The sequence below is a fragment of the Apodemus sylvaticus genome, chromosome 2 (assembly GCF_947179515.1).
Source record: "Apodemus sylvaticus chromosome 2, mApoSyl1.1, whole genome shotgun sequence".
NCBI lineage: Eukaryota > Metazoa > Chordata > Mammalia > Rodentia > Muridae > Apodemus > Apodemus sylvaticus.
This window is the reverse complement of record NC_067473.1, coordinates 185,601,667-185,629,251: the sequence shown is the minus strand read 5'-3', so window position 1 is coordinate 185,629,251 and position 27,585 is coordinate 185,601,667. Positions and strand designations below refer to the sequence as shown.

General features: G+C 42.6%; 1 protein-coding gene across 2 annotated transcripts in view; it reads right to left on the bottom strand.

Moving 5' to 3' along the window:
* Positions 1-27,363, bottom strand: part of Ccdc91 (coiled-coil domain containing 91) — a 173,787-nt gene extending 146,424 nt beyond the window's left edge. The window contains exons 1-2 of one of the 2 annotated variants that reach the window (XM_052175316.1): positions 27,267-27,352; positions 173-313 (exon numbers count right to left, since the gene is read on the bottom strand). The gene's annotated coding sequence lies outside the window, so the exon portion shown is untranslated. Of the gene's footprint in view, positions 1-172; positions 314-27,266 lie in introns of both variants that reach the window. The other variant, XM_052175315.1, reaches the window with a different exon arrangement.
* Positions 27,364-27,585: the final 222 nt, after the last annotated feature.

Below are 27,585 nucleotides of genomic sequence, written 5' to 3'. Positions count from 1 at the left end.
CAAATCAAGGACAGCCAGACAACCCAACAAAATAAGCACTGCACACTCTCATCAGCCTAGCAAAACACAATGAACCCACAAAGCGCAGCCCTCCCTTGAGGGAGGGCTGAGAGATGTCCCAACTGGGTCTCCCCCTCCTCCCAAGCCCTCCAGAAACATTTCTGTTACTTACTCCTCACACTTGTGTGTGGATCTCAGGAGTAAAGGTGTTCATCATCAGATGGGTGAGTCAACGACACAAGCGGAGCACTCCTGGAACGCCTGTTGGTGCCACCTCGAGACGCACACCAGCAGGCTAACCAGCCCAAAGAACCTGGAACCCAAATATTAACACTGTACACATACCTGAGGCATAATTACAACTGTCTTACCACATTCTTCACACACACACACACACATACACAAAAGACTGTGGAGTTGCAGAGCCACGTATGACAGTTTTCTAAATTTCGCTTTCAATGTTGCCAACACTTTGTCCCATTTTATTATCAAAATAATGCAGAAACACTTCACCATAATCCTGCCTTTCGGTCTGCATCTCATCCTGTTTCCTTCTAGCACACAGAAATATATTCAGACTGCACGTGCCACTTTAAATTGATTTTATAATCAATCACTGGACTAGGAATTACAGTGCTAAGTCTCTAATGGCTTCACAATGGCACTTTGATGGCTCCATTACCAACCAATATTCCATTGATATGCAAATTCAGTTATGTGCTAATTTTTAGGTATCTAAGATGTCTTCAAGAATTAGTGGCTTTCTTCCTCTTCTTTTAGGTTATAAATTCCATGTAAACTCCCAGATTTAAAGCAATTAACCCCAAAAGTATGGGGCTTCCTGACTTAGATCATGTGACTAGGTTTCCAAATGAGCTTTACTTTGTTAACATAGAACTTATACTTTGTTAACATAGAACTTATAAATGTCTTATCAAATGCACCAATGTTCACTTGAACTCTGGAATAGAGTTATAACCTGGGAACAGAAGAGGTGGGCCTCCCCCATGAAGAGTACAAGTGGCCGTCCAATGTCACAAGGTCAGCACTAAAAACATATATACATGTAATATTGAACAGACTAAGCAGCTTATATTTATGGGTGTTGGGGTGTATATGTGTATGGGGGTATATAAATGCATGCAATAACAACTAATGGAAAAAGAGGTCATGATTTTGAAATAGAGCAGAGAAGGCTATGAAGGAGGCTTTGGAGAGAGGAAAGGAAAGGCAGAAATTATATCCTCAAAAATAAAATTTACCTATGACTGGGCACTAGGGAGATGGCTCCACTAGTAAAGTACACACTGCACAAGCAGGAGGGCCTGAGTGTGGGTCCCAGCACCCATGTGTACATAAGGCCTGAGAGAAAGCACAGTCCTGCCTCCTGCGCTGCAGGGCATGGGAGAGAGATGGATTCCTGCAGCTCCCTGGCCAGCTACTCCAGCCAAATCACCAGCTCCAGATTCACTGACAAACCCATCCTCAAAAGACAAAAGTGATGGATAAACAAGGAAGACACCCAGTGTCAACCTCTGACCTCACATGCACACGTATACACATGTGCACGCATACCAACACATAAAGGAAGCTCATATACACTTGCCCACACACAAAATGAACAGGTTTTAAGGTAGTTTTCCTTATGGCTTCAAAACACAGGCCCCTCCTCATAGTCACATAGCCTCCCCCTCTCTAAAACACACACATACACACACACACACACACACACACACTAACTTTATCACCAAAGGGTCTTACTATAATACATTTTTTCATTGTCTTGCTAATGATGACTAAAAAACGTGCATTATGTAGATCTACAATGCATACATATTTCCTTGATAATTCCCCTGTCAGACACAAATTGTGTGCTCAGTTATCTGTTATTATAAATAGAAACCCTTCTATATTGAGTATGTTTCTATGGGCTGAATTCCAAGGAATGGAAGTGCTAAGTCAACTGGCATATGTATTTTTAATTTTTATAGCTAGTGTCATATCACCTTCCAATGTGTTTGACTAGTCCATATTTCCAACAGCAAACTATAAAAATAACCTCCATCATCAGTTTCTGCCTCCAGAATGTTGTTGTCCCTCCTCTTTCCACCCACCCCCTGCCTCACAGTCCACACCAGTCGCTAGTAAGCAGGATACATTTACATCTTTTCCTGTTGCTGGACTCTCAGTGCCTTTGTTCAATTGCCTCTACTGCTGCTTTCTTTCTATCAATATACAAGCAACAATGAAACACAACAGATATCAAATCTGTCTTCTCTCCACATCCATATGCACTGTTTGTATTTCTTACTCAAAAGTTAAGCTCCATACAAACACCTTGCTTCACTCAGAGCCGCCAAGGCCTCTCACAAGAGACACACATGTGATCTATGCATTCAGTATGCTGTTTTTATTCAGTCTCTCTGTATGGAAATGATGTGTTATATCAGATACCAACCCAATCTGACTTTCTCCCAAATCTAGAGCCATTCCAGACAGAGTGAGTGAGTGAGTGAGTGAGTGAGTGAGTGGGTGAGTGGGTGAGTGGGTGAGTGTTGTGTCTGTGTGTGTGAGTGTTGTGAGTCTCTGTGTGTGCCTGTGGTGTGTGTGTGTGTGTGTGTGTGTGTGTGTGCTGATTCTCTCAAACTGAGTCTCCACATACATATTCCTGCTCTATACAGATGGCAGCTGTTTCAAGACCCTTTGTCTGGTCCCCTACTTCACTCTCTTCAGAGCTAAGCTGGTTAGATTTTGTTAGAAAACTCAGGACATCTGGGAAGACAGAAACAGAACCAAGACAATGCCTGTATCAAACTGGCCTGACCTCATGCCTGTGAGGCATTTTCTTGATTAATGCTTGATGTGGGAGGGCCGTCCATGGTGGTGATGCTACGCCAGGGCAGGTTTCCTGGGTGCTCTAACAAAGTAACAGAGAAAGCTATGGGGAGGAAGCCAGTGAGCAGCACTCCTCCATGGCCTCTGCTTCAGGGCTTGCTTTCATGTTCCTACTCATAAACAGTTTAATTTAGCCACTCAAGAGAATCTATATTTTATATACTTATATATTTACTTATACATTACATATTAATACACATAATTTCATATCTTATATAAAATTGTATAGAAAAACCTTCCCACGAAGGCACCTTTATATTCAGATATAAAATACACAAAATGGGAACAAAAGCAGAAGCTAGAAAAATAATTTATTTCTATGAATCATGTAATAATATAAAAATACATAAGAAATTTAATGAGTCATTTCCAATAACAATGTTTTACAAGTCACTGGAAATAACCATTCTTTGCCTAGAGAGAAGAATCTCTTTTGGTCATAGTGGAATTCACATCTGAAAGCAATTCCTCTTGGCAGTATCATGGAAGCAGGTGCCAGTACCAATCACAAGAGAGCATTTTTATTACTGTCATATTTAAAATATAACCATTGTCACTGTTAATTACATTCTATTGATATTGATTAGTAAAATATATAAATCAAAGTGTCTTGATTTATATATTTCTTGCAATTAACTGAGCATGACACCAGCTCTGTAAATATCGACAGATGTCAAAAGACTTGGATTAGCGAGAGATGTAGCTCAGTGGGGAGTGGCTGCCTAGCAGGTTAGCATGCACAGTGCCCATGGTTCATCCTCAGAACCAGGAAACAAAAAGGGGAAGAACAGCAAGAAGGTGGAAAGAGAGAGGGAAGGAGGGAGGAAGGGAAGGAGGGAGGGAGAGAGCTAGAAAGGGAGGAAGGGAGGGAGGGAGGAGGGAGTGGGGAGGTGGGAGGGAGAAGAGATGAATTCCAACCTGGAATCTCAAAACACCTGAAAGATTTGGGCCCAAAATCCAAAGACAATACTAGACTTGAAATTTGGATACATGTTTCATGACCACCTATTCTGCCCCAAAACTGCATAACTAAATTACCAGACCTAAATGTCATACAAACAAGCTTGTACCTGCTTTGTAGATGCCTTTAAATTAAGAAGGATAGAGTTGTTTTCACAAGGTGAGTTCTGCAGACGGGTGACGACAACAAGACACCAACACCAGATGCCATGGGACCTCTGCACTTCGAGGTATGAAACCATCAACTTGTACCATGGATATTCTACCACAATCTTTACAGAGAAAGATGGCAGGAAAAGCTGAGCCTGGTGGAGGCCTCTGAGAGCTCGTGATAAGACTGGGGACAGAGAAGCATGCCAGAGAGGACCTGTGGCAAAGCTAATGTCAGCTCACGGGGGCCCTTTTCCATGTACCCTACACTATAACAAGATGGAAATGCCTGAGGGACTGCCACAACTGGCAGAGAATTGCGGCATGAAGTGCCTGCCATGCCCTGCTAAAGCATCCTCACGCTGGAGATGTGTGGTGCCTGCTAGCACCTCTCCCCCACAGGGGATGTACTGTCACTTTAGAACTTTTCACCACATAAAGGCGAAAGCATTATGTCAGCAAATTAAAAGGCTCACCGTGTATCTTCAATTTTAATATGTCTTTCTATATATTTCCTCTATTTTATCAGAAATGTTTTCAATGTAAGTCTTTGATTTTATTACAAATGTTTCTACTTCCACCTTCAATTAATTTAGTTTTTATATCTACCATTTTATATGTAAAATTTTCCATGAAATAATCAATTTTAATGTGTTTATCTATATATTTCTTGAATTTTACCAGAAATATTTTCCATGTAAATTTTCAATTTTATCTGAAAATATTTATAATTCCATCTTCAATCAATTTAGAATTATCTTTATGCCTTTCATTTTCTCTGTATAATTTCCATGATAATCTTTAATTTTAACATGTTTTTCTATATATTTCTTCAATTTTACCAGAAATAGTGTCCATGTAAATCTTCAAGTTTATCAGAAAATGTTTATAATTCCACTTTTAATCAACTTAGGAATACTTTTATGCCTACCATTATTATATCTTTATAAAATTTTCCATAATAATCTTCAATTTCTAACATGTTTTTCTACATTTTTCTATAATTTTATCAGAAATATTTCCCATGTAAATCTTCAATTCTAACATAAATGTTTCTATTTCATATTTCAATTAATTTAGCAATATTTTACACATCTACCACTTTACTCTTTAATTTTCCATGAAAATTGTCAATTTTAACGTTTTTCTGTGTATCTCTTCTATTTTATCTGAAATATTTTCCATGTAAATCTTTAATTTTATCATAAAATGTTTTACTTCCCTTTTCAATAAATAAATAAATAAGGCTCACTGTGCAAGTCCATGCATCCAACTATCTGTCATACAGACCAAACTAACCTGTACAACACAGGACCCTGGAAGCCATGGAATGAGGGTAAAAGGCAGCCAAGACTCACCAAAAAGGAAATAAGAAAAAGAATGTGCTAAGACCCGGCAGTGTTTTTTACAAGGCAAGTTTATCACAACTCAACAAGATAGCTTCACCAGGTCAGTGCATTTTATAACTTATTGAAGTATATGTTAGTACTTAAAAACTACGGCATGCAGGAAGGGGGTATCTGCAGAAATGAACTCACGCATTTATACACTGTGGGTGTCTTTTCCACACCAGAATTACACACTGAGCAGCTAACGGGGGCTAGCACTGGATGGCCGCATGGCTACCAAGCATAGGCCACTGCGTGGGGCCTGAGGTTTAAAGATAAGTCTTACACAAACCAGCAGTGTCCGGAAGGCCTAGAGGATCTTGTGCGGTTCTTGTGCTGCTCTCATCCTGAGCAGTTGCTCAGCTCCACCCCTCAAAGCCTCAGCCATCTACCTCAGCAAACTCCTCATGTTGAGTGTAAGGTGGTCATGATGAACTCCACTCTTTATTTCCAGCCTAGAAAAAACTCCTTTTTTGGATTTGTGTTTCCAAGAAAAATAACTGTTAAAAAACTAAAAGTGTGGGCGGCGGCGGCGGCAGTGCAGCAGTGGCTGGTCCAGCTGAAGGGCCATCAGCAGTGGAACCAAGGCGACACAGGATCCAGTTAGGCCCTGAGCCCACGACCACTGACCTTCGCTGACCAGCCAGGTGGCAAGCAGCTGCAGTTGTGCGGCGCCTTTCCTGCACGGAAGCCACTTCAGAACTCGGCCTCCCACCAGTCAGGAGAGGTGCATCCATCTTGGTTCGGGACTCAGGGATCGGACAGACTGAGGTACACAAACATAATCCGAGGCCAACACCGCGGTGGTCTGAACCCGACGGGCGTTGGACTGCACCCAGGCCCTGGGCTGGTCGGGGGGCCATTGGGGTGCCAACCCAGCAGGGAGGTTTTTTGCCCAGGCCTGCGCGCGCTCCGCCACCATTTTGCCTGCAGGACGACAGAGAGCTCTGGTGGGCAGACCTGTAACAGGCATAGCCTGAGGCTAACAAAGCGGGGGTCTAGGCCCCAAAAGGCACAGGACTGACCCCAAGAACTGGGCAGCTTGGTGGGCCATCTGTGAGTCAACCCGCCCAGGAGGTTGTTAGCACAGCAGACTCTCCCGGCGCTTTCAGGGAGCGCGGGCGCGCACGCCCGCCATCCTAGTCACCTGGCGACCCAATTAACAGTCATAGCCCTAGGGGAACTTTGCTAGGACCTTGGCCTCCCAGGCTTTTGCCTGGACTCAGGGACTGGGCGGCCAGGCTAACCTTGTGTGACCCCCACAGGCTCCATCTGGTCCACAGACACAATCTGGGGCAAGGCCTCAGGCGGAAGCCCTCAGCTCTACTCTCTCCGCTTCAGGATCCAGATCAGCCTGGGCGGCAGCACCACGTCTCCAAGTCCTGCAAGAGGCTAGCTGGGCTTCCGGGCGGCCAGCTGGGAGAAGTCAGTGTGCTCCAGTGAATCCAGCGGGCCCCAGCGGGAGCCTTCGGGTGCCTGCTTTGGGATCTGAACAGCCTGGGCAGCAGCACCCTGTCTACAAGCAGTGCAGGAGGTAAGCTGTGCACCAGAGGCCAACTGGGAAGGGGCAGCTTGCACTGGTGAGTCCAGCATTGACAAGACAAACTAACACCAGTGAGAACTAGATGGCAAAAGGCAAACGCAGGAACGTCACTAACAGAAATCAAGGCAATATGGCAACATCTGAACCCAATTCTCCTCTACCAACATGTCCTGGATACCCCATCACACCAGTAAAACAAGATTTGGATTTAAAATCACTGGTCATTATACTGGTACAGGAACACATGAAGGACATACTTAAAGAAATTCAGGAGAAAATGGATCAAAAGTTAGAAGCCCTTGCAAGGGAAACACAAAAATCATTGAAAGAAATCCAGGAGAATACAAAAGCCAACAAGGAGGAAATGCAAAAAACACTTAAAGAAATACAGGAGAACTTTGGTCAACAGGCTGAGGTCATGAAAGACGAAACACAAAAATCTCTTAAAGAAATACAGGAGAACTTTGGTCAACAGGCTGAGGTCATGAAAGAGGAAACACAAAAATCTCTTAAAGAATTACAGGAAAGCACAAACAAGCAAGGGAAGGAGCTAAGCAAAACCATCCAGGATCTAAAATCAGAAGTAGAAACAACTAAGAAAACTCAAAGGGAGACAACTTTGGAGATAGAAAGCCTTGGGAAGAAATCAGGGGACAGAGATGCAAATATCAACAACAGAATACAAGAGATAGAAGAAAGAATCTCAGATGCTGAAGATTCCATAGAATCCATGGACTCAACAGTTAAAGAAAATGCAAAATGCAAAAAGCTTGTAACCCAAAATATCCAGGAAATCCAGGACACAGTGAGAAGACCAAACCTAAGGATTATAGGCATAGATGAGAGTGAAGATTTACAACTTAAAGGGCCAGCAAATATCTTCAATAAAATTATGGAAGAAAACTTCCCTAACCTAAAGAGAGAGATGCCCATGAATATACAAGAAGCCTACAGAACTCCAAACAGACTGGACCAGAACAGAAACACTTCCCGTCACATAATAATCAAAACACCAAATGTTCTAAACAAAGAAAGAATACTAAAGGCAGTAAGAGAAAAAGGCCAAGTAACATATAAAGGAAGACCTATCAGAATCACAGCAGACTTTTCACCTGAGACACATAATAATCAAAACACCAAATGTTCTAAACAAAGAAAGAATACTAAAGGCAGTAAGAGAAAAAGGCCAAGTAACATATAAAGGAAGACCTATCAGAATCACAGCAGACTTTTCACCTGAGACTATGAAGGCTAGAAGGTCCTGGGCAGATCTCATGGAGACTCTAAGAGAACACAAATGCCAACCAAAACTACTATATCCAGCAAAACTCTCAATCACCATAGATGGAGAAACTAAGATATTTCATGACAAAACCAAGTTTACCCAATATCTATCCACAAACCCAGCCCTAAAAAGGATAATAGGAGGACAACACCAATACAAGGAGGGAAACTTCACCCTGGAAAAAGCAAGATAGTAACCTTTCATCAAACCCAAAAGAAGTTAAGCATTCAAATTTAAAAAATAACGTCAAAAATGATAGGAAGTAACAATCACTATTCCTTAATATCTCTTAACATCAATGGACTTAATGCCCCAATAAAAAGACACAGACTAACTGAATGGATACGTAAACAGAACCCTACATTTTGCTGCTTACAGGAAACACACCTCAGGGTCAAAGACAAACACTACCTTAGAGTAAAAGGCTGGAAGACAATTTTACAAGCAAATGGTCTCAGGAAACAAGCTGGAGTAGCCATTTTAATATCAGATAAAATTGACTTTCAACCCAAAGTCATCAAAAGAGACCCTGAGGGACACTTCTTGCTGGTCAAAGGAAAAATACAAAAAGAAGAACTGTCAATCCTGAACATCTATGCCCCAAATGCAAGGGCACCCTCTTTCGTAAAAGAAACTTTATTAAAGCTCAAAGCACACATTGCACCTAACACAATAATTGTGGGTGACTTCAACACTGCACTTTCCTCAATGGACTGATCAGGAAAACAGAAACTAAACAGGGATACAATGAACTAATTGAAGCTTTGGACCAATTAGATTTAACAGATATATATAGAACATTCTATCCTAAAACAAAAGAATATACCTTTTTCTCAGCACCTCATGGTACCTTCTCCAAAATCGACCATATAATTGGTCACAAGATAGACCTCAACAAATATAAGAAGATAGAACTAATCCCATGCCTCCTATCTGATCACTATGGAGTAAAAGTGGTCTTCAATAGCAACAGAAACAACAGAAAACCCACATACACGTGGAAACTGAACAATACTCTACTCAATGATACCTTGGTCAGGGAAGAAATAAAGAAAGAAATTAAAGACTTTTTAGAACACAATGAAAATGAAAACACAACATACCCAAATCTGTGGGACACAATGAAAGCAGTGCTAAGAGGAAAACTCATAGCCCTGAGTGCCTCCAAAAAGAAAATGGAGAGAGCATACATTACCAGCTTAATGACACACCTGAAAGCCCTAGAACAAAAAGAAGCTATTTCGCCCAGGAGGAGTAGAAGGCAGGAAATCATCAAACTCAGGGCCGAAATCATCAAACTCAGGGCCGAAATCAATCAAGTAGAAACAAAGAGAACCATACAAAAAAATCAACAAAACCAGGAGCTGGTTCTTTGAGAAAATCAACAAGATAGATAAACCCTTAGCCAGACTGACCAAAGGGCACAGAGAAAGTATCCAAATTAACAAACTTAGAAATGAAAAGGGAGATATAACAACGGAAACTGAGGAAATCCAAAAAATCATCAGATCCTACTACAAGAGCCTGTACTCAACACAACTGGAGAATCTGGAGGAAATGGACAATTTCCTTGACAGATACCAAATACCAAAATTAAATCAGGCCCAACTAGACCATCTAAACAGTCCCATAAAGCCTAAAGAAATAGAAGGAGTCATAGAAAGTCTTCCAACCAAAAAAAGCACAGGACCAGATGGCTTCAGTGCAGAATTCTACCAGACCTTCAAAGAAGAGTTAACACCAATACTCTTCAAACTATTCCACAAAATAGAAACAGAAGGAACACTACCCAATTCCTTCTACGAAGCCACAATTACGCTGATACCAAAGCCACAAAAAGATCCAACAAAGAAAGAGAACTTCAGACCAATTTCCCTTATGAACATCGATGCAAAAATACTCAATAAAATTCTTGCCAACCGAATCCAAGAACACATCAAAACGATCATCCACCATGATCAAGTAGGCTTTATCCCGGGAATGCAGGGTTGGTTCAATATACGGAAATCCATCAATACAATCCACTACATAAACAAACTCAAAGAACAAAACCACATGGTCATTTCATTGGATGCTGAAAAAGCATTTGACAAAATTCAGCATCCTTTCATGCTTAAAGTCTTGGAGAGAACAGGAATTCAAGGCCCATACCTAAACATAGTAAAAGCAATATACAGCAAACCGGTAGCCAGCATCAAACTAAATGGAGAGAAACTTGAAGCAATCCCACTGAAATCAGGGACCAGACAAGGCTGCCCCCTTTCTCCTTATCTTTTCAATATTGTACTTGAGGTACTAGCTCGGGCAATTCGACAACATAAGGAGGTCAAAGGGATACAAATTGGAAAGGAAGAAGTCAAACTATCATTATTTGCAGACGACATGATCGTCTACCTAAGTGACCCAAAGAACTCCACTAGAGAGCTCCTACAGCTGATAAACAACTTCAGCAAAGTGGCAGGTTATAAAATCAACTCAAGCAAATCAGTGGCCTTCCTATACTCAAAGGATAAGCAGGCTGAGAAAGAAATTAGGGAAATGACCCCCTTCACAATAGCCACAAACAGTATAAAGTATCTTGGGGTGACTCTTACCAAACATGTGAAAGATCTGTATGACAAGAACTTCAAGACTCTGAAGAAGGAAATGGAAGAAGACCTCAAAAAATGGGAAAACCTCCCATGCTCATGGATCGGTAGAATCAATATAGTTAAAATGGCCATTTTGCCTAAAGCACTATACAGATTCAATGCAATACCCATCAAAATCCCAACTCAATTCTTCACAGAGTTAGAAAGAGCAATTATCAAATTCATCTGGAACAACAAAAAACCCAGGATAGCTAAAACTATTCTCAGCAACAAAAGAAAATCTGGGGGAATCAGTATCCCTGACCTCAAGCAATACTACAGAGCAATAGTGTTAAAAACTGCATGGTATTGGTACAGTGACAGGCAGGAGGATCAATGGAACAGGATTGAAGATCCAGAAATGAACCCACACACCTATGGCCACTTGATCCTCGACAAAGAGGCTGAAAACATCCAATGGAAAAAAGATAGCCTTTTCAACAAATGGTGCTGGTTCAACTGGAGGTCAGCATGCAGAAGAATGCGAATTGATCCATCCTTGTCTCCTTGTACTAAGCTCAAATCCAAATGGATCAAGGACCTCCACATAAAGCCAGACACTCTGAAGCTAATAGAAAAGAAACTGGGGAAGACCCTTGAGGACATCGGTACAGGGAGAAAGTTTCTGAACAGAACACCAATAGCGTATGCTCTAAGAGCAAGAATTGACAAATGGGACCTCATAAAATTACAAAGTTTCTGTAAGGCAAAGGACACCATCAAGAGGACAAATCGGCAACCAACAAATTGGGAAACGATCTTCACCAATCCTACATCAGATAGAGGGCTAATATCCAATATATATAAAGAACTCAAGAAGTTAGACTCCAGAAAACCAAACAACCCTATTAAAAAGTGGGGTACAGAGTTAAACAAAGAATTCTCACCTGAAGAACTTCGGATGGCGGAGAAGCATCTTAAAAAATGCTCAACTTCATTAGTCATTAGGGAAATGCAAATCAAAACAACCCTAAGATTTCATCTTACACCAGTCAGAATGGCTAAGATTAAACATTCAGGAGACAGCAGGTGTTGGAGAGGGTGTGGAGAAAGAGGAACACTCCTCCACTGCTGGTGGGGTTGCAAATTGGTACAACCACTCTGGAAATCAGTCTGGCGGTTCCTCCGAAAACTGGGCACCTCACTTCCAGAAGATCCTGCTATACCACTCCTGGGCATATACCCAGAAGACTCCCCACCATGTAATAAGGATACATGTTCTATTATGTTCATAGCAGCCCTATTTATAATTGCCAGATGCTGGAAAGAACCCAGGTATCCCTCAACAGAAGAGTGGATGCAAAAAGTGTGGTATATCTACACAATGGAGTACTATTCAGCCATTAGAAACAATGAATTCATGAAATTCTTAGGCAAATGGATGGAGCTAGAGAACATCATACTAAGTGAGGTAATCCAGACTCAAAAGGTGAATCATGGTATGCACTCACTAATAAGTGGATATTAACCTAGAAAACTGGAATACCCAAAACATAATCCACACATCAAATGAGGTACAAGAAGAAAGGAGGAGTGGCCCCTGGTTCTGGAAAGACTCAGTGAGACAGTATTCAGCAAAACCAGAACGGGGAAGTGTGAAGGGGTGGGTGGGAGGACAGGGGAAGAGAAGGGGGCTTACAGGACTTTCGGGGAGTGGGGGGGGCTAGAAAAGGGAAATCATTTGAAATGTAAATAAATTATATCGAATAAAAAAAAAAGAATATGAGTATGTCAGAAGAGTATTAACATCCTAATGCACCCTGAAAAAAAAGAAAAAAAACTAAAAGTGTTTTAAACAAAGTCCTCTATTTAAAAAAAAAAAAAAAACTAAATACTATGAATTTTAGACCATACATACCTGTGATTTTGAAAATCTGAAAAGTAATTCTGATAGTTTGTGTGATGGTTTGTATATGCTTGGGCCAGGGAGTGGCACTATTAGGAGGTGTGCCACCCCCATTCCCAAAACAGCATGCCTCACATACTGTTGGCACCTGGAACCTATTCCTAGGAAGGCCTCAGCTGTGATGCTCTGCACACTTATTCAGCAGACAGTTTGTTCCTCAGCTGTTGGCGTGTAGGAACTGTCCATGAACTGAGGGCCTCAACCCTCCTTAGAAACACAACTGGAAACTTCAATGTCCTAGTGTGTAGGTTGACTTTTTATTTTGTTCTACGCTTCCTCTTGACAAAGGTATCTTAACCCCCCAGGGTCAGTACAGCAGTGTTCACAGCATCCAGAATATGGAAACAATGTGAGTATGCACCAATGGCAAAGAAGATTTGAAAGTGACTGATGGATGGAAATGGAGTATTATCTGTTGAACAGTGGATGACAATGAGACAGATCAACATGTGAAGGAGCCAAAGCCAAGCTCAATTATCTGAACTCAACCCCTGGAACCCACATGGTGGAAGAAAGAATCAACAATTCCCACAAGTTGTTCTCTGATGTCACTAAAGTCCTCTGTTGTCCTCTGTTGTCAAGAACAAGCAACAGTGGCTTCACACACCTGGGAAGGTCATCAGCAAGGGTCAGATCACACCATGTCAAGACAGCCCAGGAGCCTGACTTCCCAGGCTCAGTCTGGGACGCTACAGTACCATATCTAGTGCACACTGTCCTTTTAGTTTCTCAGCTTAATTCCTACTAAAGAGTTATAAAGAAAGAGAGGAGTAAGGAGACCAAGTTTTAGCAGGTACACATATGCCCCTGTAACTAACAGAAAATCCTGGGTCAAAAGTGTTTCAACAACAAATCTGGAATCAGCATCTCCTGATTTGGATAGGAGATGCTGATTCCAGAATAAAATGCTACCCTGCAGGGTGGAGCCTCAGTCCTTTCCTCTGACTCCCTTGAATCTGATCCCACCTGTAGCTATATAAAAAAGCTAAAGGCAAAGTCACCTAGATGTTTTGAGGCAGTGATCCGGCTATCCCTAAACTCCCATCTCAAGCAAAGAAGGTATCGGGTATTTCATTCAGACTAATCAACCCTACAAGTTGGAACAAGGTACACTTTCTATAGTCCACATAAAGGAGTGCTAGATTCCTGAAGCAGAAAGAGCCTACTAAGTACAACAAGAGCTGACACTAAACATAAAGTAATGGTGGCCAATACTGATCACTTGCCTGCTACTTCCACAGCTTGAGAACCTTTACAAATTATTTCAATTATATTTTGTTCAAGAGGTTAAATGAAACAAAGGTCACAAAATTTTCTATCAGCACTGGTCTGTAAGTCTAGTAAGATGGGAGGTATTCCTCCGCTTACTCTCATCTATGTCACAGAAATGAAATGCATCTGGGGTTTCTACACCTATTTATACTATTTATACTCTCTAGTCTTGATTTCACAGAGATGGGACTGTGAGCGGTGGGAAGAGCACTGGCCATGGCTTGAGGCTCAGGCTCAGGCTCCGACTCCAGCTCTCCCTTGCTCCCGAGCCGTGCCATTGCTGCGGCCGCCCTGTAACCACCCACAGCTCAGCTTCCTCTCAGCTGGGATCTTATTCCTGGCTAACTCCTAATTAGAAATAATACACATTAGTTAACTGGAGATTGATGGAGACTATTTAAAGCTGCAACTCTGGGCAAGCCAAGCCCCCAAAACTCTTCCCAGATTATGGTGACACATGAAGCTTTTCCCTGCAGAACTCAGTTCCACAAAAAGTTTCGCTGTGGCCAGAAATGTAAATAGCATGATGTTAGAACTTCTAAAATAACTGAAGAATTTAATTCAATTTCTCTTTAAGCCCAGATTCATTATTAAAATGCTGCAGTGTACCTACACGCACAGACCCTCTCTGTTGGACAGAGGAGTGGAAAATGCCAGGAACGAACCGCTCTGCAACTCAATTAAACAGGAGATCTCTAACCACGAAGCCCAACCAAGGAAGAAGACGATGGAAAGGAACAGCAAAAAGTTGGGACTCAAGTCACAACCAGAAATGGAAATTTCTATAGTGTGAGAAATGGGGGATGTCTCCCCAAGCCAGCCTACAGGTCTAGAGAACTAAACCTCCATGTCTTGTCGAATTTCTCTTAATGGTTGTTGACTTAGGCAAAATGCATAGAAGTAATTTCCACAACCAGGCTGATGACAGTGAGAACAGGAGGAATGTGGGATGGACAGACTTTGGCAGAGCAGTCACAAAATCCTCTGGGATGACACTGGATAAAACACAGTGGCTTTAGAAACCATGTTTTGACCTGGAGTTGGTTCTTCTCAAAATTATTAATAATGAAAAATACTTACACAGGATACACAGGATTGCCAGGAAAAAAAAAAAAAAGAATCCTTTGAAAAAAGTTTTCAAACAAGATACCCACAAAAACCACACGGACACAAAATGAAAAAACCTGGTCACTGATCTGAGGAGAGTGCAAGCTCCCGCAAACAAAGCAACTGTAGCCAGTGATCATGTGTTGAGATCCCTGACAGACAAGTCCCAAGAAGCAGAGCCAGTACACCCATCAAAGGCCAGCAGTTCAATTTCTGCAATGAGAACTACAAGTTTCAAAAGACTACCTGTTTCTACAACCTCAATTTCCATCCACAGTGGGATGGACAGAAAACATGGCACTTGAACAAAGTGAAGTCCATTCGGCTGCACAGAATGAGTCATGGAAGCAGATATCGTCAGGTTCAGAAAGACAGGCAGGGCATCTCTCCTCTTCTCTGTAGACTCTAGGCTAAAAACTGCATGTGTACATACAATGTGTACTGTGAATGCATACAATTATCATTTGTATATCCTCAAAAAGAAGGAGAGGGAGAAGGTAACGGAATGCATGTGACAGGCAAGCAGAAGGTGGAAGAATTGGGGAAGAAAGGCAACTTGTCAAAGTAAGGAGGAGGATAAGAGGGAAGCAAGGGAGGGTTCAAACAACGTAGGGAGGATGGAGGCCAAGCCTTTGTGGCTCTGTAAACTAATACTGGTGTACTGGTGCCACTCCTGAAGATTTGTCAGGCAATGCAGGCCCGCCATTCTCCTGCAGACCTTTGGATGTCTGTCAATCATCAGGCCTGCCATTCTCCCTCAGACCTAAAGAGCTCTGTCAATCATCCAGCAATTTCAGCAACTCTTCAGCAGTCATGGCCACAGCTACTGAGAGAGAGGCCCACTCTGCCACCCACACCTGAGAGAATCTTTTCTTGCTGTGAGAATCACAACCACAACTCCAACAAAAAAGCCCAGATAAAACAGAAGGTCACAGGAAGTGTGCTCCATACCTTTAAGAAAGAAAAATAAAGAGAGATGTGGGAGAGCTGAAAGGTTTCCATGAAACTGTCTGGGAACTGAGGCAAAGCCCCAGGTTGGGACTGACATTAGACACAGGCACACTGCAAAAAGATAACCAGCAACAGTGACTACTCGATAATGTGGAGAGAGCACACTGTGAGCACAGAGCAAGTTCAAGTAGCCTGGTGCATGTGTGACTGAGAGCCTTTCCAAATATGCAGAAATACAGAATGAAAAATCCAAGAAATGAGAGACCCAAAAGGCTAGGGCCTGCAGCATAAACACAAATTAGTGCAGTGTGTATCACTGCCTAAATACACACCATAGGACATTTTTAAAACTCCAGAAAAGGGATATATTGCATACCAGAGAATTAAAGCAGGAATAAAAGCAGACTTCTTACCAAAACTCTCATAAGCCAAAAGCCAATGCAAAGGTGATATGCTCCTGTGTAGTGGTTCATCTTGAGTCAGCTGAGTTGGAAACACCAAGATTAGTAATGTACAGCTCGGATGGGGAGCCACACCCTGGCTTGCAAGCACAGGCATATGTTCTTTGGTTCCTAACCACCAAGAAGCACTCCACCATGAGTTCCTGCCACTGCAACCATACACCTCACCAGAGTTCCACAGTAATGGTGCACACCACACACACACTGAAACCAGCATGAACAGAACCTTCCTCTCTCCCAGCTGCTCTCCAGGTATTTGTCACAGTGACTTAGGTCCACTAATACTTAGGGGGCTGGAGGATAAATAGCAGTGTAGAATTCTTGAGGGAAATATCTTCTATCAGACAAACAAAATGGGAAGAATTATCCACCACAAGATCTGAACTTAACATACAGACATATCTCCAGAAAGAAGAAAAATAAAACCAGAAATGTGGCCCTCAGAAACAGAACTGGCAGAACTAGGAATGCCAGCATGGTCAACTTGGCAAACGTGAACATTTTAGATGTAACTGGATTTATAGGGAAAAAGTAAAAATGCACTGTTGACTCACAGATTATGTTTAATGACTGCAGAACAGCACCAATACCACAAAAAGATGAAATGACAGTATTTTAGAAAGCAATTTTACTATACATTAAAAATATGCAGTATAGGTTTAAATGCATACTGTGAACTCTTATATCATTTAAATAACAATTAACAAAGATCTAAGTCAGCCAGTCCACAATAGGCATAAAATGAAATTATTAAAGAAGAAAATAAAAACTCAAACACACTCTAAGTCAGGAAAAGATGCAGAATGGGAAACAAAAGAGCAACCTGTAAACTGATATTTGAATTCAACCAGGGTGCTAACAGTACTCAAAGGAGTACAAAGAGTCTGCACAACTGAATCTGATGTGGTATTGCACACAGACTCAACATGGTCAGCACTCTGTAAAAGAAAGGGGAACGAGGTTAAAAGCTAAAGAGGCAACACCACAGAAGCACTCCTCAAGAGAAAGATGAGGGGGAAAGTATTAGATTAATTAGACTCTAGGTCAAAGATCATTACTGGACAGAGGTTAATCAGGAAGACAATATCTCCATCAACATATGTGCACCCAACAACACACTTCAGAACATATAAAACACTGAGAGGCAGAAAAGATAAGACATGTAAGTCAACAGCCACAAGTAGAGGTAAATACTTCTCTTAATAGCCAACTAAACATGAAGGGGGCGGGGAATCAGTAAGTATGCAAAAACCCAACAATATCATCAATACCTTAATATAATCTACATTCCTTCAGAGTGGGCTCTACCCAACAAGGTCAGATTAGGCCTTCAAGTACACACAGTGTTCAAAGCCATATGAGATTCTGAGCCACACAAGTTTCAATTTGATTTAGAAAGCTGACATCATACAAAAAGTCCTCACTACCCACAGCCGAGATACATTAAAAGTCAATAAAGATGGAATTTGGCAAGTTCTCAAGTAACTTAAAAATAAAGAACATAACATCCTTCTGCATAACTTGTCCTAAATGTAAGGAAAAGGATTCTGCACAGTGCACAAACTAAAATGGAAGAGTAAGCTGTGCATGGCGAGCAGTGGACTGCTTTGAAGGGAAGTACTAGTATACTTTTTTTGTTTTTGTTTTTGCTTTTGTTTTTGAGACAGGGTTTCTCTGTGTAGCCCTGGCTGTCCTAGAACTCACTCTGTAGACAAGGCTGGCCTCGAACTCAGAAACCCGCCTGCCTCTGCCTCCCAAGTGCTGGAATTAAAAGCGTGCACCACCACTGCTGGGCCAATATATTATTTACCTTTCCTGGCTCCCCACTCCCCAAAAGTCCCATAAGCCCTCTTCCTTCCCCCTGTTTCCCCATCCACCCCTTCCCACTTCCCTATTCTGGTATTGCCCTACACTGCTGCACTGAGCCTTTCCAGAACCAGGGGCCACTCCTTCCTTCTTCTTGGACATTCCAAGTTTCTAGGCTAATATCCTCTTATCAGTGAGTGCATACCATGAGTGATCTTTTGAGACTGGATTACCTCACTTAGGATGATGTTCTCCAGCTTCATACATTTGTCTAAGAATTTCATGAATTCATTGTTTCTAATGGCTGAATAGTACTCCATTGTGTAAACATACCACATTTTTGGTATCCATTCCTCCGTTGAGGGACATCTGGGTCCTTTCCAGCTTCTGGTTCTTATAAATAGGGCTGCTATGAACATAGTGGAGCACGTATCCTTATTACATGCTAGGGAATCCTCTGGGTATATTCCCAGGAGTACTAGTATACTAATGCTACATGTTTTATTTAGAAGAAAATGAAGGATCCAATGAGCCATCGGAGAGCTCTCCTCATGAAGTGTAAAAACACAGAATAAATTAGACCCAGAAGTCAGGGACTCTAGACAAGGGAAAGGGGGCAGGAGGAGGGAGAGAGGGGATGCTGCATCTCCTCTGACATAACATGTTCAATTTGGATTCTCTACTAACTGGATGAGGTCTACTCTTACAGGAGAAGGCAACAGTCATGTTATTCAAAATCCCCTTCAGACACACAGAGAATAATGTTGGGCCGTGTGTTAGGATACCACAAGGCCCAGTCAACTTCACAGGTAACCCTGAGTGTAGAAGGCACAGCCCTTGTCAACCTTTCACTTGTATGCATTCTCCTAAGCCACAGTCAAGTTTCCCACACAACACAATACAACCATCTTGCACAGAACCTGAAGCACATTCACTACTGTCCCAAGAGAGAAGGTAACTCCCCAAGCGATGTTCATCCTTCTGGTGCTTGAGCTCCAGTCACTTAAACATTATGGCTACAAAAAGACTTATATGCTATGAAGTAATGTGAAAACATTTCATGTTAGACCATGAGGCAACAGACAATGCATGTGCAACTGCAGTTGTTGTGTGTGTCTGGCCATGTGCATCAACAACTGTCATGTCCACTACACATCCCATTGTCCCTTGCAACTGCTTCAACTGGCTATGACTATTTACCTACCAGCACAACCCAACCCAAATCCTTCTGAAGCTCCAAGACCAGAACAGGGCCAGTTTCTGCAAACCTTAACCACTGAGCCTGACATGAAACAGGTTCAATAACCAGAAGCAACAGACTCAGTTTCCCGTCTCCCTAAGCCTACAGATTCCAACTTGGCCACCAGACCATAGTAGGTCCAGCATTCCCAACCTGCTCTGGAAACTGCATTTGTGGCTGTGTTTGAAGTACCATAGTTCTTCACAACTCCCCAAACTGAAGAACTGCAGACTACTGGTTTAATGTGCTCACATCACTGAATTCAGTCTGACCTAAGTTTCCACTGTCGGGCTATACCATGGCTATCAGTTCCGTCATGCATGCCTAGGATTTCTGTCTGTGTCAATGATGAAACTCACACAGTTCTTTCAGAACACAGTGTGTTCTCACAGGGCAAACTTTGTGTTTCACCTTCATGGGCTGACTGAGGCTTCTAGCCAACCACCTATAGAAACAGAGTGAGTAGCTGGCATGTCTAGTGTAGTTTCCTCAAGGGCATAAACTAATTTGTCAGGAAGGGCATGGAATGGTCATTCATCTCAATTCAGGGTGTGGTCCTATCCCTCATCAGAGCTTTGTCCTATCTCCTGGTTCCAACTTTCAGATGTTATCAAATATATTCAGGGTAGTATGTCTCTAGATGTCAATCCAACTGCCCAGACTCCATTCCTTCACAATCAGTACTCAATCAGTAAAGTACTTAAACTTCTCTCGCCTTCCTGACTGTGAAGATCTCAGGGAGCAGTGCTAAGAACTGAATCATAAGTGAACACGCCACAAACCCTGCAGATCTCAACTACGTATCTCCACACCTCTCGGCTTCTGGATTCTTAATTTTCAGACTGAGAGTTCTCAGATCCTACTTTATGCACCTATCAAGGTCTGACCTGCTAATAGTGTCTCTTTAAAAGAAAACAGACTTGTTCACCAAGAGAAACACATAAAGTACTTGCCTGTTCACATTTTTCCAAGATGATATAAAACTTATTCTAACCACTAATTTTCATTTCCCTTGAATTGAAAATACCAGAATCCTCAGCACATATTTTTCATGTGATTCTGACTTTAACATGAATCACCTATAATTTTTTTACCTCCACACCTAGTAAGTAATTGAACACCAATTCTAATAAAGCTTCTATCATATATGTTACATTTAAAAGTCCTTTTCAGAAACACACCTTCATGCCTTAACTCGGACAACTCAAAATCCAAAAGCAGTAGCTGGGCACGGTCTTCTCCATCACAGTGACACCTTGGTGAACCAAGTTTTCCCGCAGGGAAGCCAGGCACTCCCATAGGGCTGTTCATGTGCTATAAGGTTAGCAATGTCTTGTAGGAGTGCCAGCTGGCCCTGTGTCTCTTCTGAGTCAATTAATGTAATTAAACTCAAGCAATGTTACTTCCTGGGAGACAGAAATGACACTCATTTTTATTTGCTCAAGTTCCTTTCCTTGTGTATATATTGGTGTTTTATATTTTATACTGAACCTTAAAAAACTATACCAGCCAAAAGAGGAGCAAGGCCATAGTAACCAACAAGTAAAAACCTAACCCCAAACTACACACGCTGGCCTACCAAACAAGGATGTGGAACTCTCAGCTTGCCATAGCCCTGCTTCCCAGGAGCTCTGTAAATAAGGAAGCGAATGTCAGCACAGACCAATATGAAATGAAAGCCTATCTCTTTATTACATCTGCAAACCATTTGGTCTTCCTCGGTTATAAAGATGCAGACTACCCCACACAAAAGTTCACAGACAAGCACACTGGACAGAGCCATCATATCAAGGGTCTACAGACAAGAATCCCTTCTGCAAAAATATACCTGTATATGCTCAATTATGACAGATACTGCTACCACACAGTAACATTCTATCAAATGGGAGAAAAAAATCAGTTACCTTCAGTAACTAAAACATGAAAATATACAAAAACACATCTAGATATTTGTACCCAACCAAGGGGGAAATGGGCTCTGGCTGTCTTTTACAGGGGAATTCCTTAGAAAGAAAACTCAATTCCCCTAAGTAATATGTTCAGGCATAGGACACAGTTCAATACATGGCTTGTTTTGTTTTCAACTTTCCCTTTGAGCAAAATGACTCTGGCAATCCAGCTGTAATTCACAAACCTAAAATTGTAGTAACATCTGTGTAGGCTATACAGAAACAGTGTCACATACTAGCTAGTGACAGTCTCGAAGAGGACACAGTGTGTATTACAGTGAGCAGTGTCTGTCCTACCTCACCACTGGTAAAGTCTATTACAGTGAGCAGTGTGTCTGTCCCACTTCACCACATCTACTTCCCACTCCACGGAGTCCTTCCACACTTAGAGACCCCTCACTGCTCTGCAGCACCCCGCTAAGGGGGGAGCTGATTCTAGGCTTTAGCACAACTGCTAATCAACAATCTCATGCACCAACCCAAGGATTGCAATAACCCAGGAAGCATATGTGCAAAAAACACCACTGACAGAACAGAGGCTCTGACTGTGAGCCTTTCTACCTTCACCCTGTCCTCCCCAGCACTCGTGACCTAAGCAAACAGCAGGTTCAAAGCACAGGGAACCCCAGCAGCCCAGGACCCACCCATTCTTGACCTGTCCAGCTGCCTGCTGCTCCTGTGCTTACCTGCGTCTGATCTCACTCAGGTTGCCAGGACAGTAACCTTTCCCCAGAATGGCCTCTGTCAAAAACAAACAAGGCCAGCTTTTTAAAACCCAGCAGCCAGAGGTGGTGGTGACAGCTACATGAGCATATACCTAGCTAACATATAAAGATGAGAACTGGAAGAGTAACATGTTTATGAATTATTATTAAAAGATCCAACATTTTTATGAAAATCTAAAAGGCCAAGTTTGTTCATAAAGCTGTATGCATGCTCAGGGTCTTGTGTGTGTGTGTGTGTGTGTGTGTACACACTAGAAAAATACCTAAGTCTCTGTCTCTGCACAAGTGGCAAATGAAGACTAAGGTAGTTACAATCTGCTCACATAAGCATTAAGAACATGCACCATCATTCAGAGATGCTTGGCAGAAAGCTAGATGCATTAGCTCTATGCATTGATGGAAATAACTGTGTGTGGCCAGTAATCTAAACAGACTTCAGTGGCTTCACATGAGAACAATTCCATGATATATCAAGAATGAGATTATAATGCAAACAAACAGCTACAAGACCAAATCCCAAGGAAGAGAAATGAGCAAACAACCAGAAAGAGCACATAATATATTTTTACATGTCCAGTGTTCAGAGAAAAAAAAAAGATCGAGACAAACAATAATTAGCAAAGAGTACAGCACATACAGGTGGATTGGAAGAGGAAGCAATCAACAAAAAGACACACCCTGGACTTACTAGAGAGCACCATCAAAACCGGCAACTTGAACATTCTTATAGATGCACTCTCAAAGAGCTCATGGAAACTGCATTTTAATAAAGAGGGAAGACAGACTTGATGTTATCTCCATTGGGGTAACTTATAATTGAATGACAGTAATTTAGAATTGTACTGACAATGATTTATAACTGAGTGACAATGACTGATTTATAATTGAGGGAATGACAATGATTTATAATTGAGGGAATGACAATGATTTATAATTGTACTGATAATGAAATATATATAGAAAATGACATTATATCCAAGTCTCCCTAGAGAACTAAATTACTCAAAATCCAAGACTTCAAAAAAAGGAATTAAAATATATGTATAATTTTGCTTAATAAACTTCATAATGATAAACAACATGGGGGCACCAAAATGCAGCCTTCTCAGAATAACAGTAGGATAATTTTCTACCATAACTAACAATGATTTCTACAAAAAGACAAAACAATACAACATCCATTTATGATTGAATTATAAACATTCTAAACAAACCAGGAGTCAAAGATAATTTCCTCGAGCTCATCAAAATGATAAAAAAAAAAAAGTACATGTTTTCTTGAAAGAAAATTACCAGTCACAAATGCCTCCTGAGATTTCTTATTCAGCATAACTAGAAGCCGTCACAGTGCAATGAGACAAGAAAATGCAAACAGTTGGGAAATATGAAATGAAACTGCCTCTGTGGATGGAATACATGAATTCACAGACAATCCCAAAGAGTCCATAAAAGCCACATGGACTAATAAGTGAGCTGAACAACACTGTAGGGTTCAAGAACATGTAAGCATCAATAGTTATAACAATAACTAGCAATAACAATAACTTGAAATGTACATGCGCATGAATACCATTTGCAGTAGCACCAAATGAACACACATACAAATGGAACAAAACAGGAACAAGATTTTTATGCTGAAAGCTGAAAAACATTAAGAGAACCCCAAGTCCAGCATAAGCAGAATCACCTAGCAGATTAAAGATACCTAAGATGCCAGTCACCCCCAAAGGGATTTATAACTTCAAAGCACTCCTAACCAGATCCCTACAGTAGACAAAGTAGGCTGCCTCTGAAAATTATACAGGAAGAAAAGGGAGCTACAGCATTTGAAACAATTTGAAAAGTAACCAAGCTGGAGAACAAAGCCTTCTATCTTTAAGACATTCTATAAACTACATTGCAGAGTAGTCTGGACCAAAGGAGAGATGTGCAGAGCAATGGAACAGAAGAGAAAGCCAGTACACAGTGACTGCCTCCTCACTAAGTGCCAACAAGAACCCTGCTGAAAGACAGTAAGAAAGGTTCCCTCAGATGCAGCCAAACCCACGCATGAAGGAAAGGCAAAGAGAAAGTCACATCCTGCACCTTGCATTAAAAAGGAAGAGTAACTGACAGCATATCCTAAGTATATACCTAAAACTAGAAAAGGGATAGAGAAAATCAGAAATTCTTTGCAAACTTGGACAGTGTACAAATTAATTTGAAAAAAAAAAGGAAAAAGAACTGATCCAATCGATTTCATCAACAATGAAGTCTCACTCACACCTTTCTTGTGTCAGGGAAAGGAGCAAATGGCAGACTCAAACACACACACACACACACACACACTGCACATATATACATTGTGTTATAACAGTGTGGTGTGTGTGTATGTACGTGTATCTAAAGTCTGTGCTCAGATTGTATAAGATTTTTTAATTAGACAATAAAAACTCACAAAACACTTTTGAGAGATGCCTCTTGAAAAAACATAGACAGCAAACAGCAGCACAGGAAAATGTCTTGCACATTAGTTAACTAGAATCTCAAATAAAATCATCTGTGAGAGCCAGGCATGGAGGCACACAGCTGCAATCTCAGTTTCAGGAAGTGACGGCAGGATAATCAGGAGTTCAAGGCTGGCTTCAGCTATGGAGCCAGTTGACGGCAGAGTGGGCTATTTGAGGCCCTGTCTCAAATTAAAAAAAGAAAAAGAAAAGAAAGAAAGAAAACTCAATGAGTCTTGAGGAAAAAGTAGCTAAAGCAGGAGCTAAAAGCCAAGACCTGGCTGACGCACAGCAGCATGGACCATGCATCTCACTGGCAGGAGTGCAGCACACTGCAGCCACCATGGTAAACAGCAGAGCTAAAATGTTAGCCATGCACCTGCCGCCTGGCCCAGCATCCCACTTAACAAGAAGCAAAGAAAATGAGAACTAATCTCTCTTAAGACTTAAATAAGATTGTTCCCCCCTAAATGCATTTTTGCAACAGCTTCATCCCAAAATACAGAACTCAGAAACTACCTAAATGCCCACCAACTAGTGAGTGAGTACCCTGTGGTCTACTGACAGACAGAAGTACCACGTCCCCTTTTTAAGGAGACACCAAAAGACTGGCGTATTCTGCGGGGGGGGGGGGGGGGGGGGGGTAGTTACAAGGGTTGTACTGCATCCTTCCCACTTACACAACTCCAGAGAGGAAAAATCGGACAAAGGATGAATCTGTAGCCATCCTGAGTGATTCCAATGAGCAAACTGTTGTATGACCAGGCACACTTGTCAGAGTGCACACATAGGCATCTGAATTAGTTTGTGGAAGGTTTACCCTGAACTAAACTGTAAGAAATGTCCTTCAGGAAAATGTACATCAACTCTAGTTCAAATAAACTAAGCCCAAGTTACTGAAAACTGAAGAAAGGAGACACAACAGGAACCCGAACCCCAAAAATGTACCAAATTACCATACACATTAATACAGAGTGGCCTTTAAAATGGAAATGACAAAACTTGATGGTAAATTATACAGAACCAGTAGCCAGTGGGGCACTGTGATTGTGAACCTTAAAACATTTTTCCTTTTTCATTCTCTCTCACCCACTTTAATCGATTCCCATTTGGCTTCTGTCTTTGAGAGAGATTCCATTCAAAGCTTTATTAATAAAAATTCTATAATCTTTACAGATCTAATAGTACCTGGGTGTTGAATAAAGTGTCCCATTAAGCAAAGCCCTGTCCATTCAAACTTGAGATAAGCTAATGACAGGCTCTTTTACGGACGGGACACACACACACACACACACACACACACGGGGGGGGGGGGGGGAGGGGGGGGGACATGAACAACGGATGTTTCTCTGGGTGATTTTCTAAACAATTTTCTTTTTCTGTGAAGGATTATGATTAATATTTTTCTTAAAAACTCAAAAATCCTGTACTTTCTCATTTTGTTTTATGTTTTTTTCCATTTGGAGTAAGATGTTGCTAGGCAACCAGTTCCTGTTTCCCAGCCCACTGAACCGCCTCCTAGCCATCCCAAGGGAAGCCAAACTTCCCACCAGGCAATTCTCCACACACTATCACACCACATAGGGTCACCAGGAAGGTGCAATGGACCTAGCATCTTCCCTGAGCCACTTATCCCAACAAGTGAGGAACAGACAACTTCAAAAGCAACAGAAGGTGTGGCTGAGAGGACACAAGTGCACTTCTCCTCGCCCTTTCCTGTGAGTACTCTTCAGGCTTTTGCCTTAAATCGAGGTGACTGTTGGCCCACCCAGAGACAAGAAGGCAATCCCTCCACCACCACCACCACCACGCAGCATGCAAACACGTTCCATAGCCATCCACCGAGGCGAGCCGGGAGGTTTAAGCATTAGGGATGGACGATGTGTCAGTGTCTACACAGTGGAGGGAGAAGTTGGAATTCGTGGGCGGCCTTCGAGGGACCTCAGCTGAGCCCAAAGCCTTCAGTTCCCCAAAGCAGAGGGCCAAGCGCACGGCGGCCACACCGCCCCAGTGCAGCCACAGCAGCATCAACTCTTGAGCAAAGCTCCCTCCGGCGGAGGCGGCCGCGCAGACGCCGCATCCTGGGGGCGGAGAAAGGTGTGTGACAGACAGAGGCCAAGCGCTCCGCAAGGTGCTTGTCTGGGTGAGAACCCGAGACGCCGCCGTGGGTGTGTCCTGCGATCAGCTCTCCAGGAGGAGTCCCTGCCCGCACTGCGCACTGTCCCAAGGTCTGAGACCGGAAGGGGTGCGCCGCTCGGCACCGGCGGGAACCGCGACACGGTCAACACTTCCGTTCCGCCGGGGCAACTGCGGCGCGGGCAGCGAGCGAACTCCTATGGCTCTCCACTCGGGACCACGCAAGTGCAGGTCCCCGCGGGCGAGGGCGGGAGCGGGGTGCCTCCCGGACCCAGGTCCCATGAGATGCCCGGCCGAGGCCTCGCGGCTCGCGGTAGCTTGGCCACGTTCCCACCCGCGGCCGAGACCCGGACCCTGACGGCGAGCACCCGATTACCTGCTCCCGCCGCAGTGCTCCCCGCGCTGTTGCGCGTCACACCCGGCTCTCAGACACGTGCTCCGGGACACCGGCTACGCAACCCCCCCTCCCGGGGACTGCGGGCCCAGGAACCCACGTTGGGGCAGCCCACGCACCACCCGGCGTCCAGGACCTCCTCACCGGAAGTTGATTTCTACCTAGGCCCGCCCAGGCCTGCGCGCGGCGCTCCAGTCAGTTGCGGGCACATCACGTGACCCCAGGCTGAGGCCAGCTGAGCCTCATCTGAAGAGAGACCTGACCTGTGAAATGGACTGACCTGATTTCCACTGACCTGACC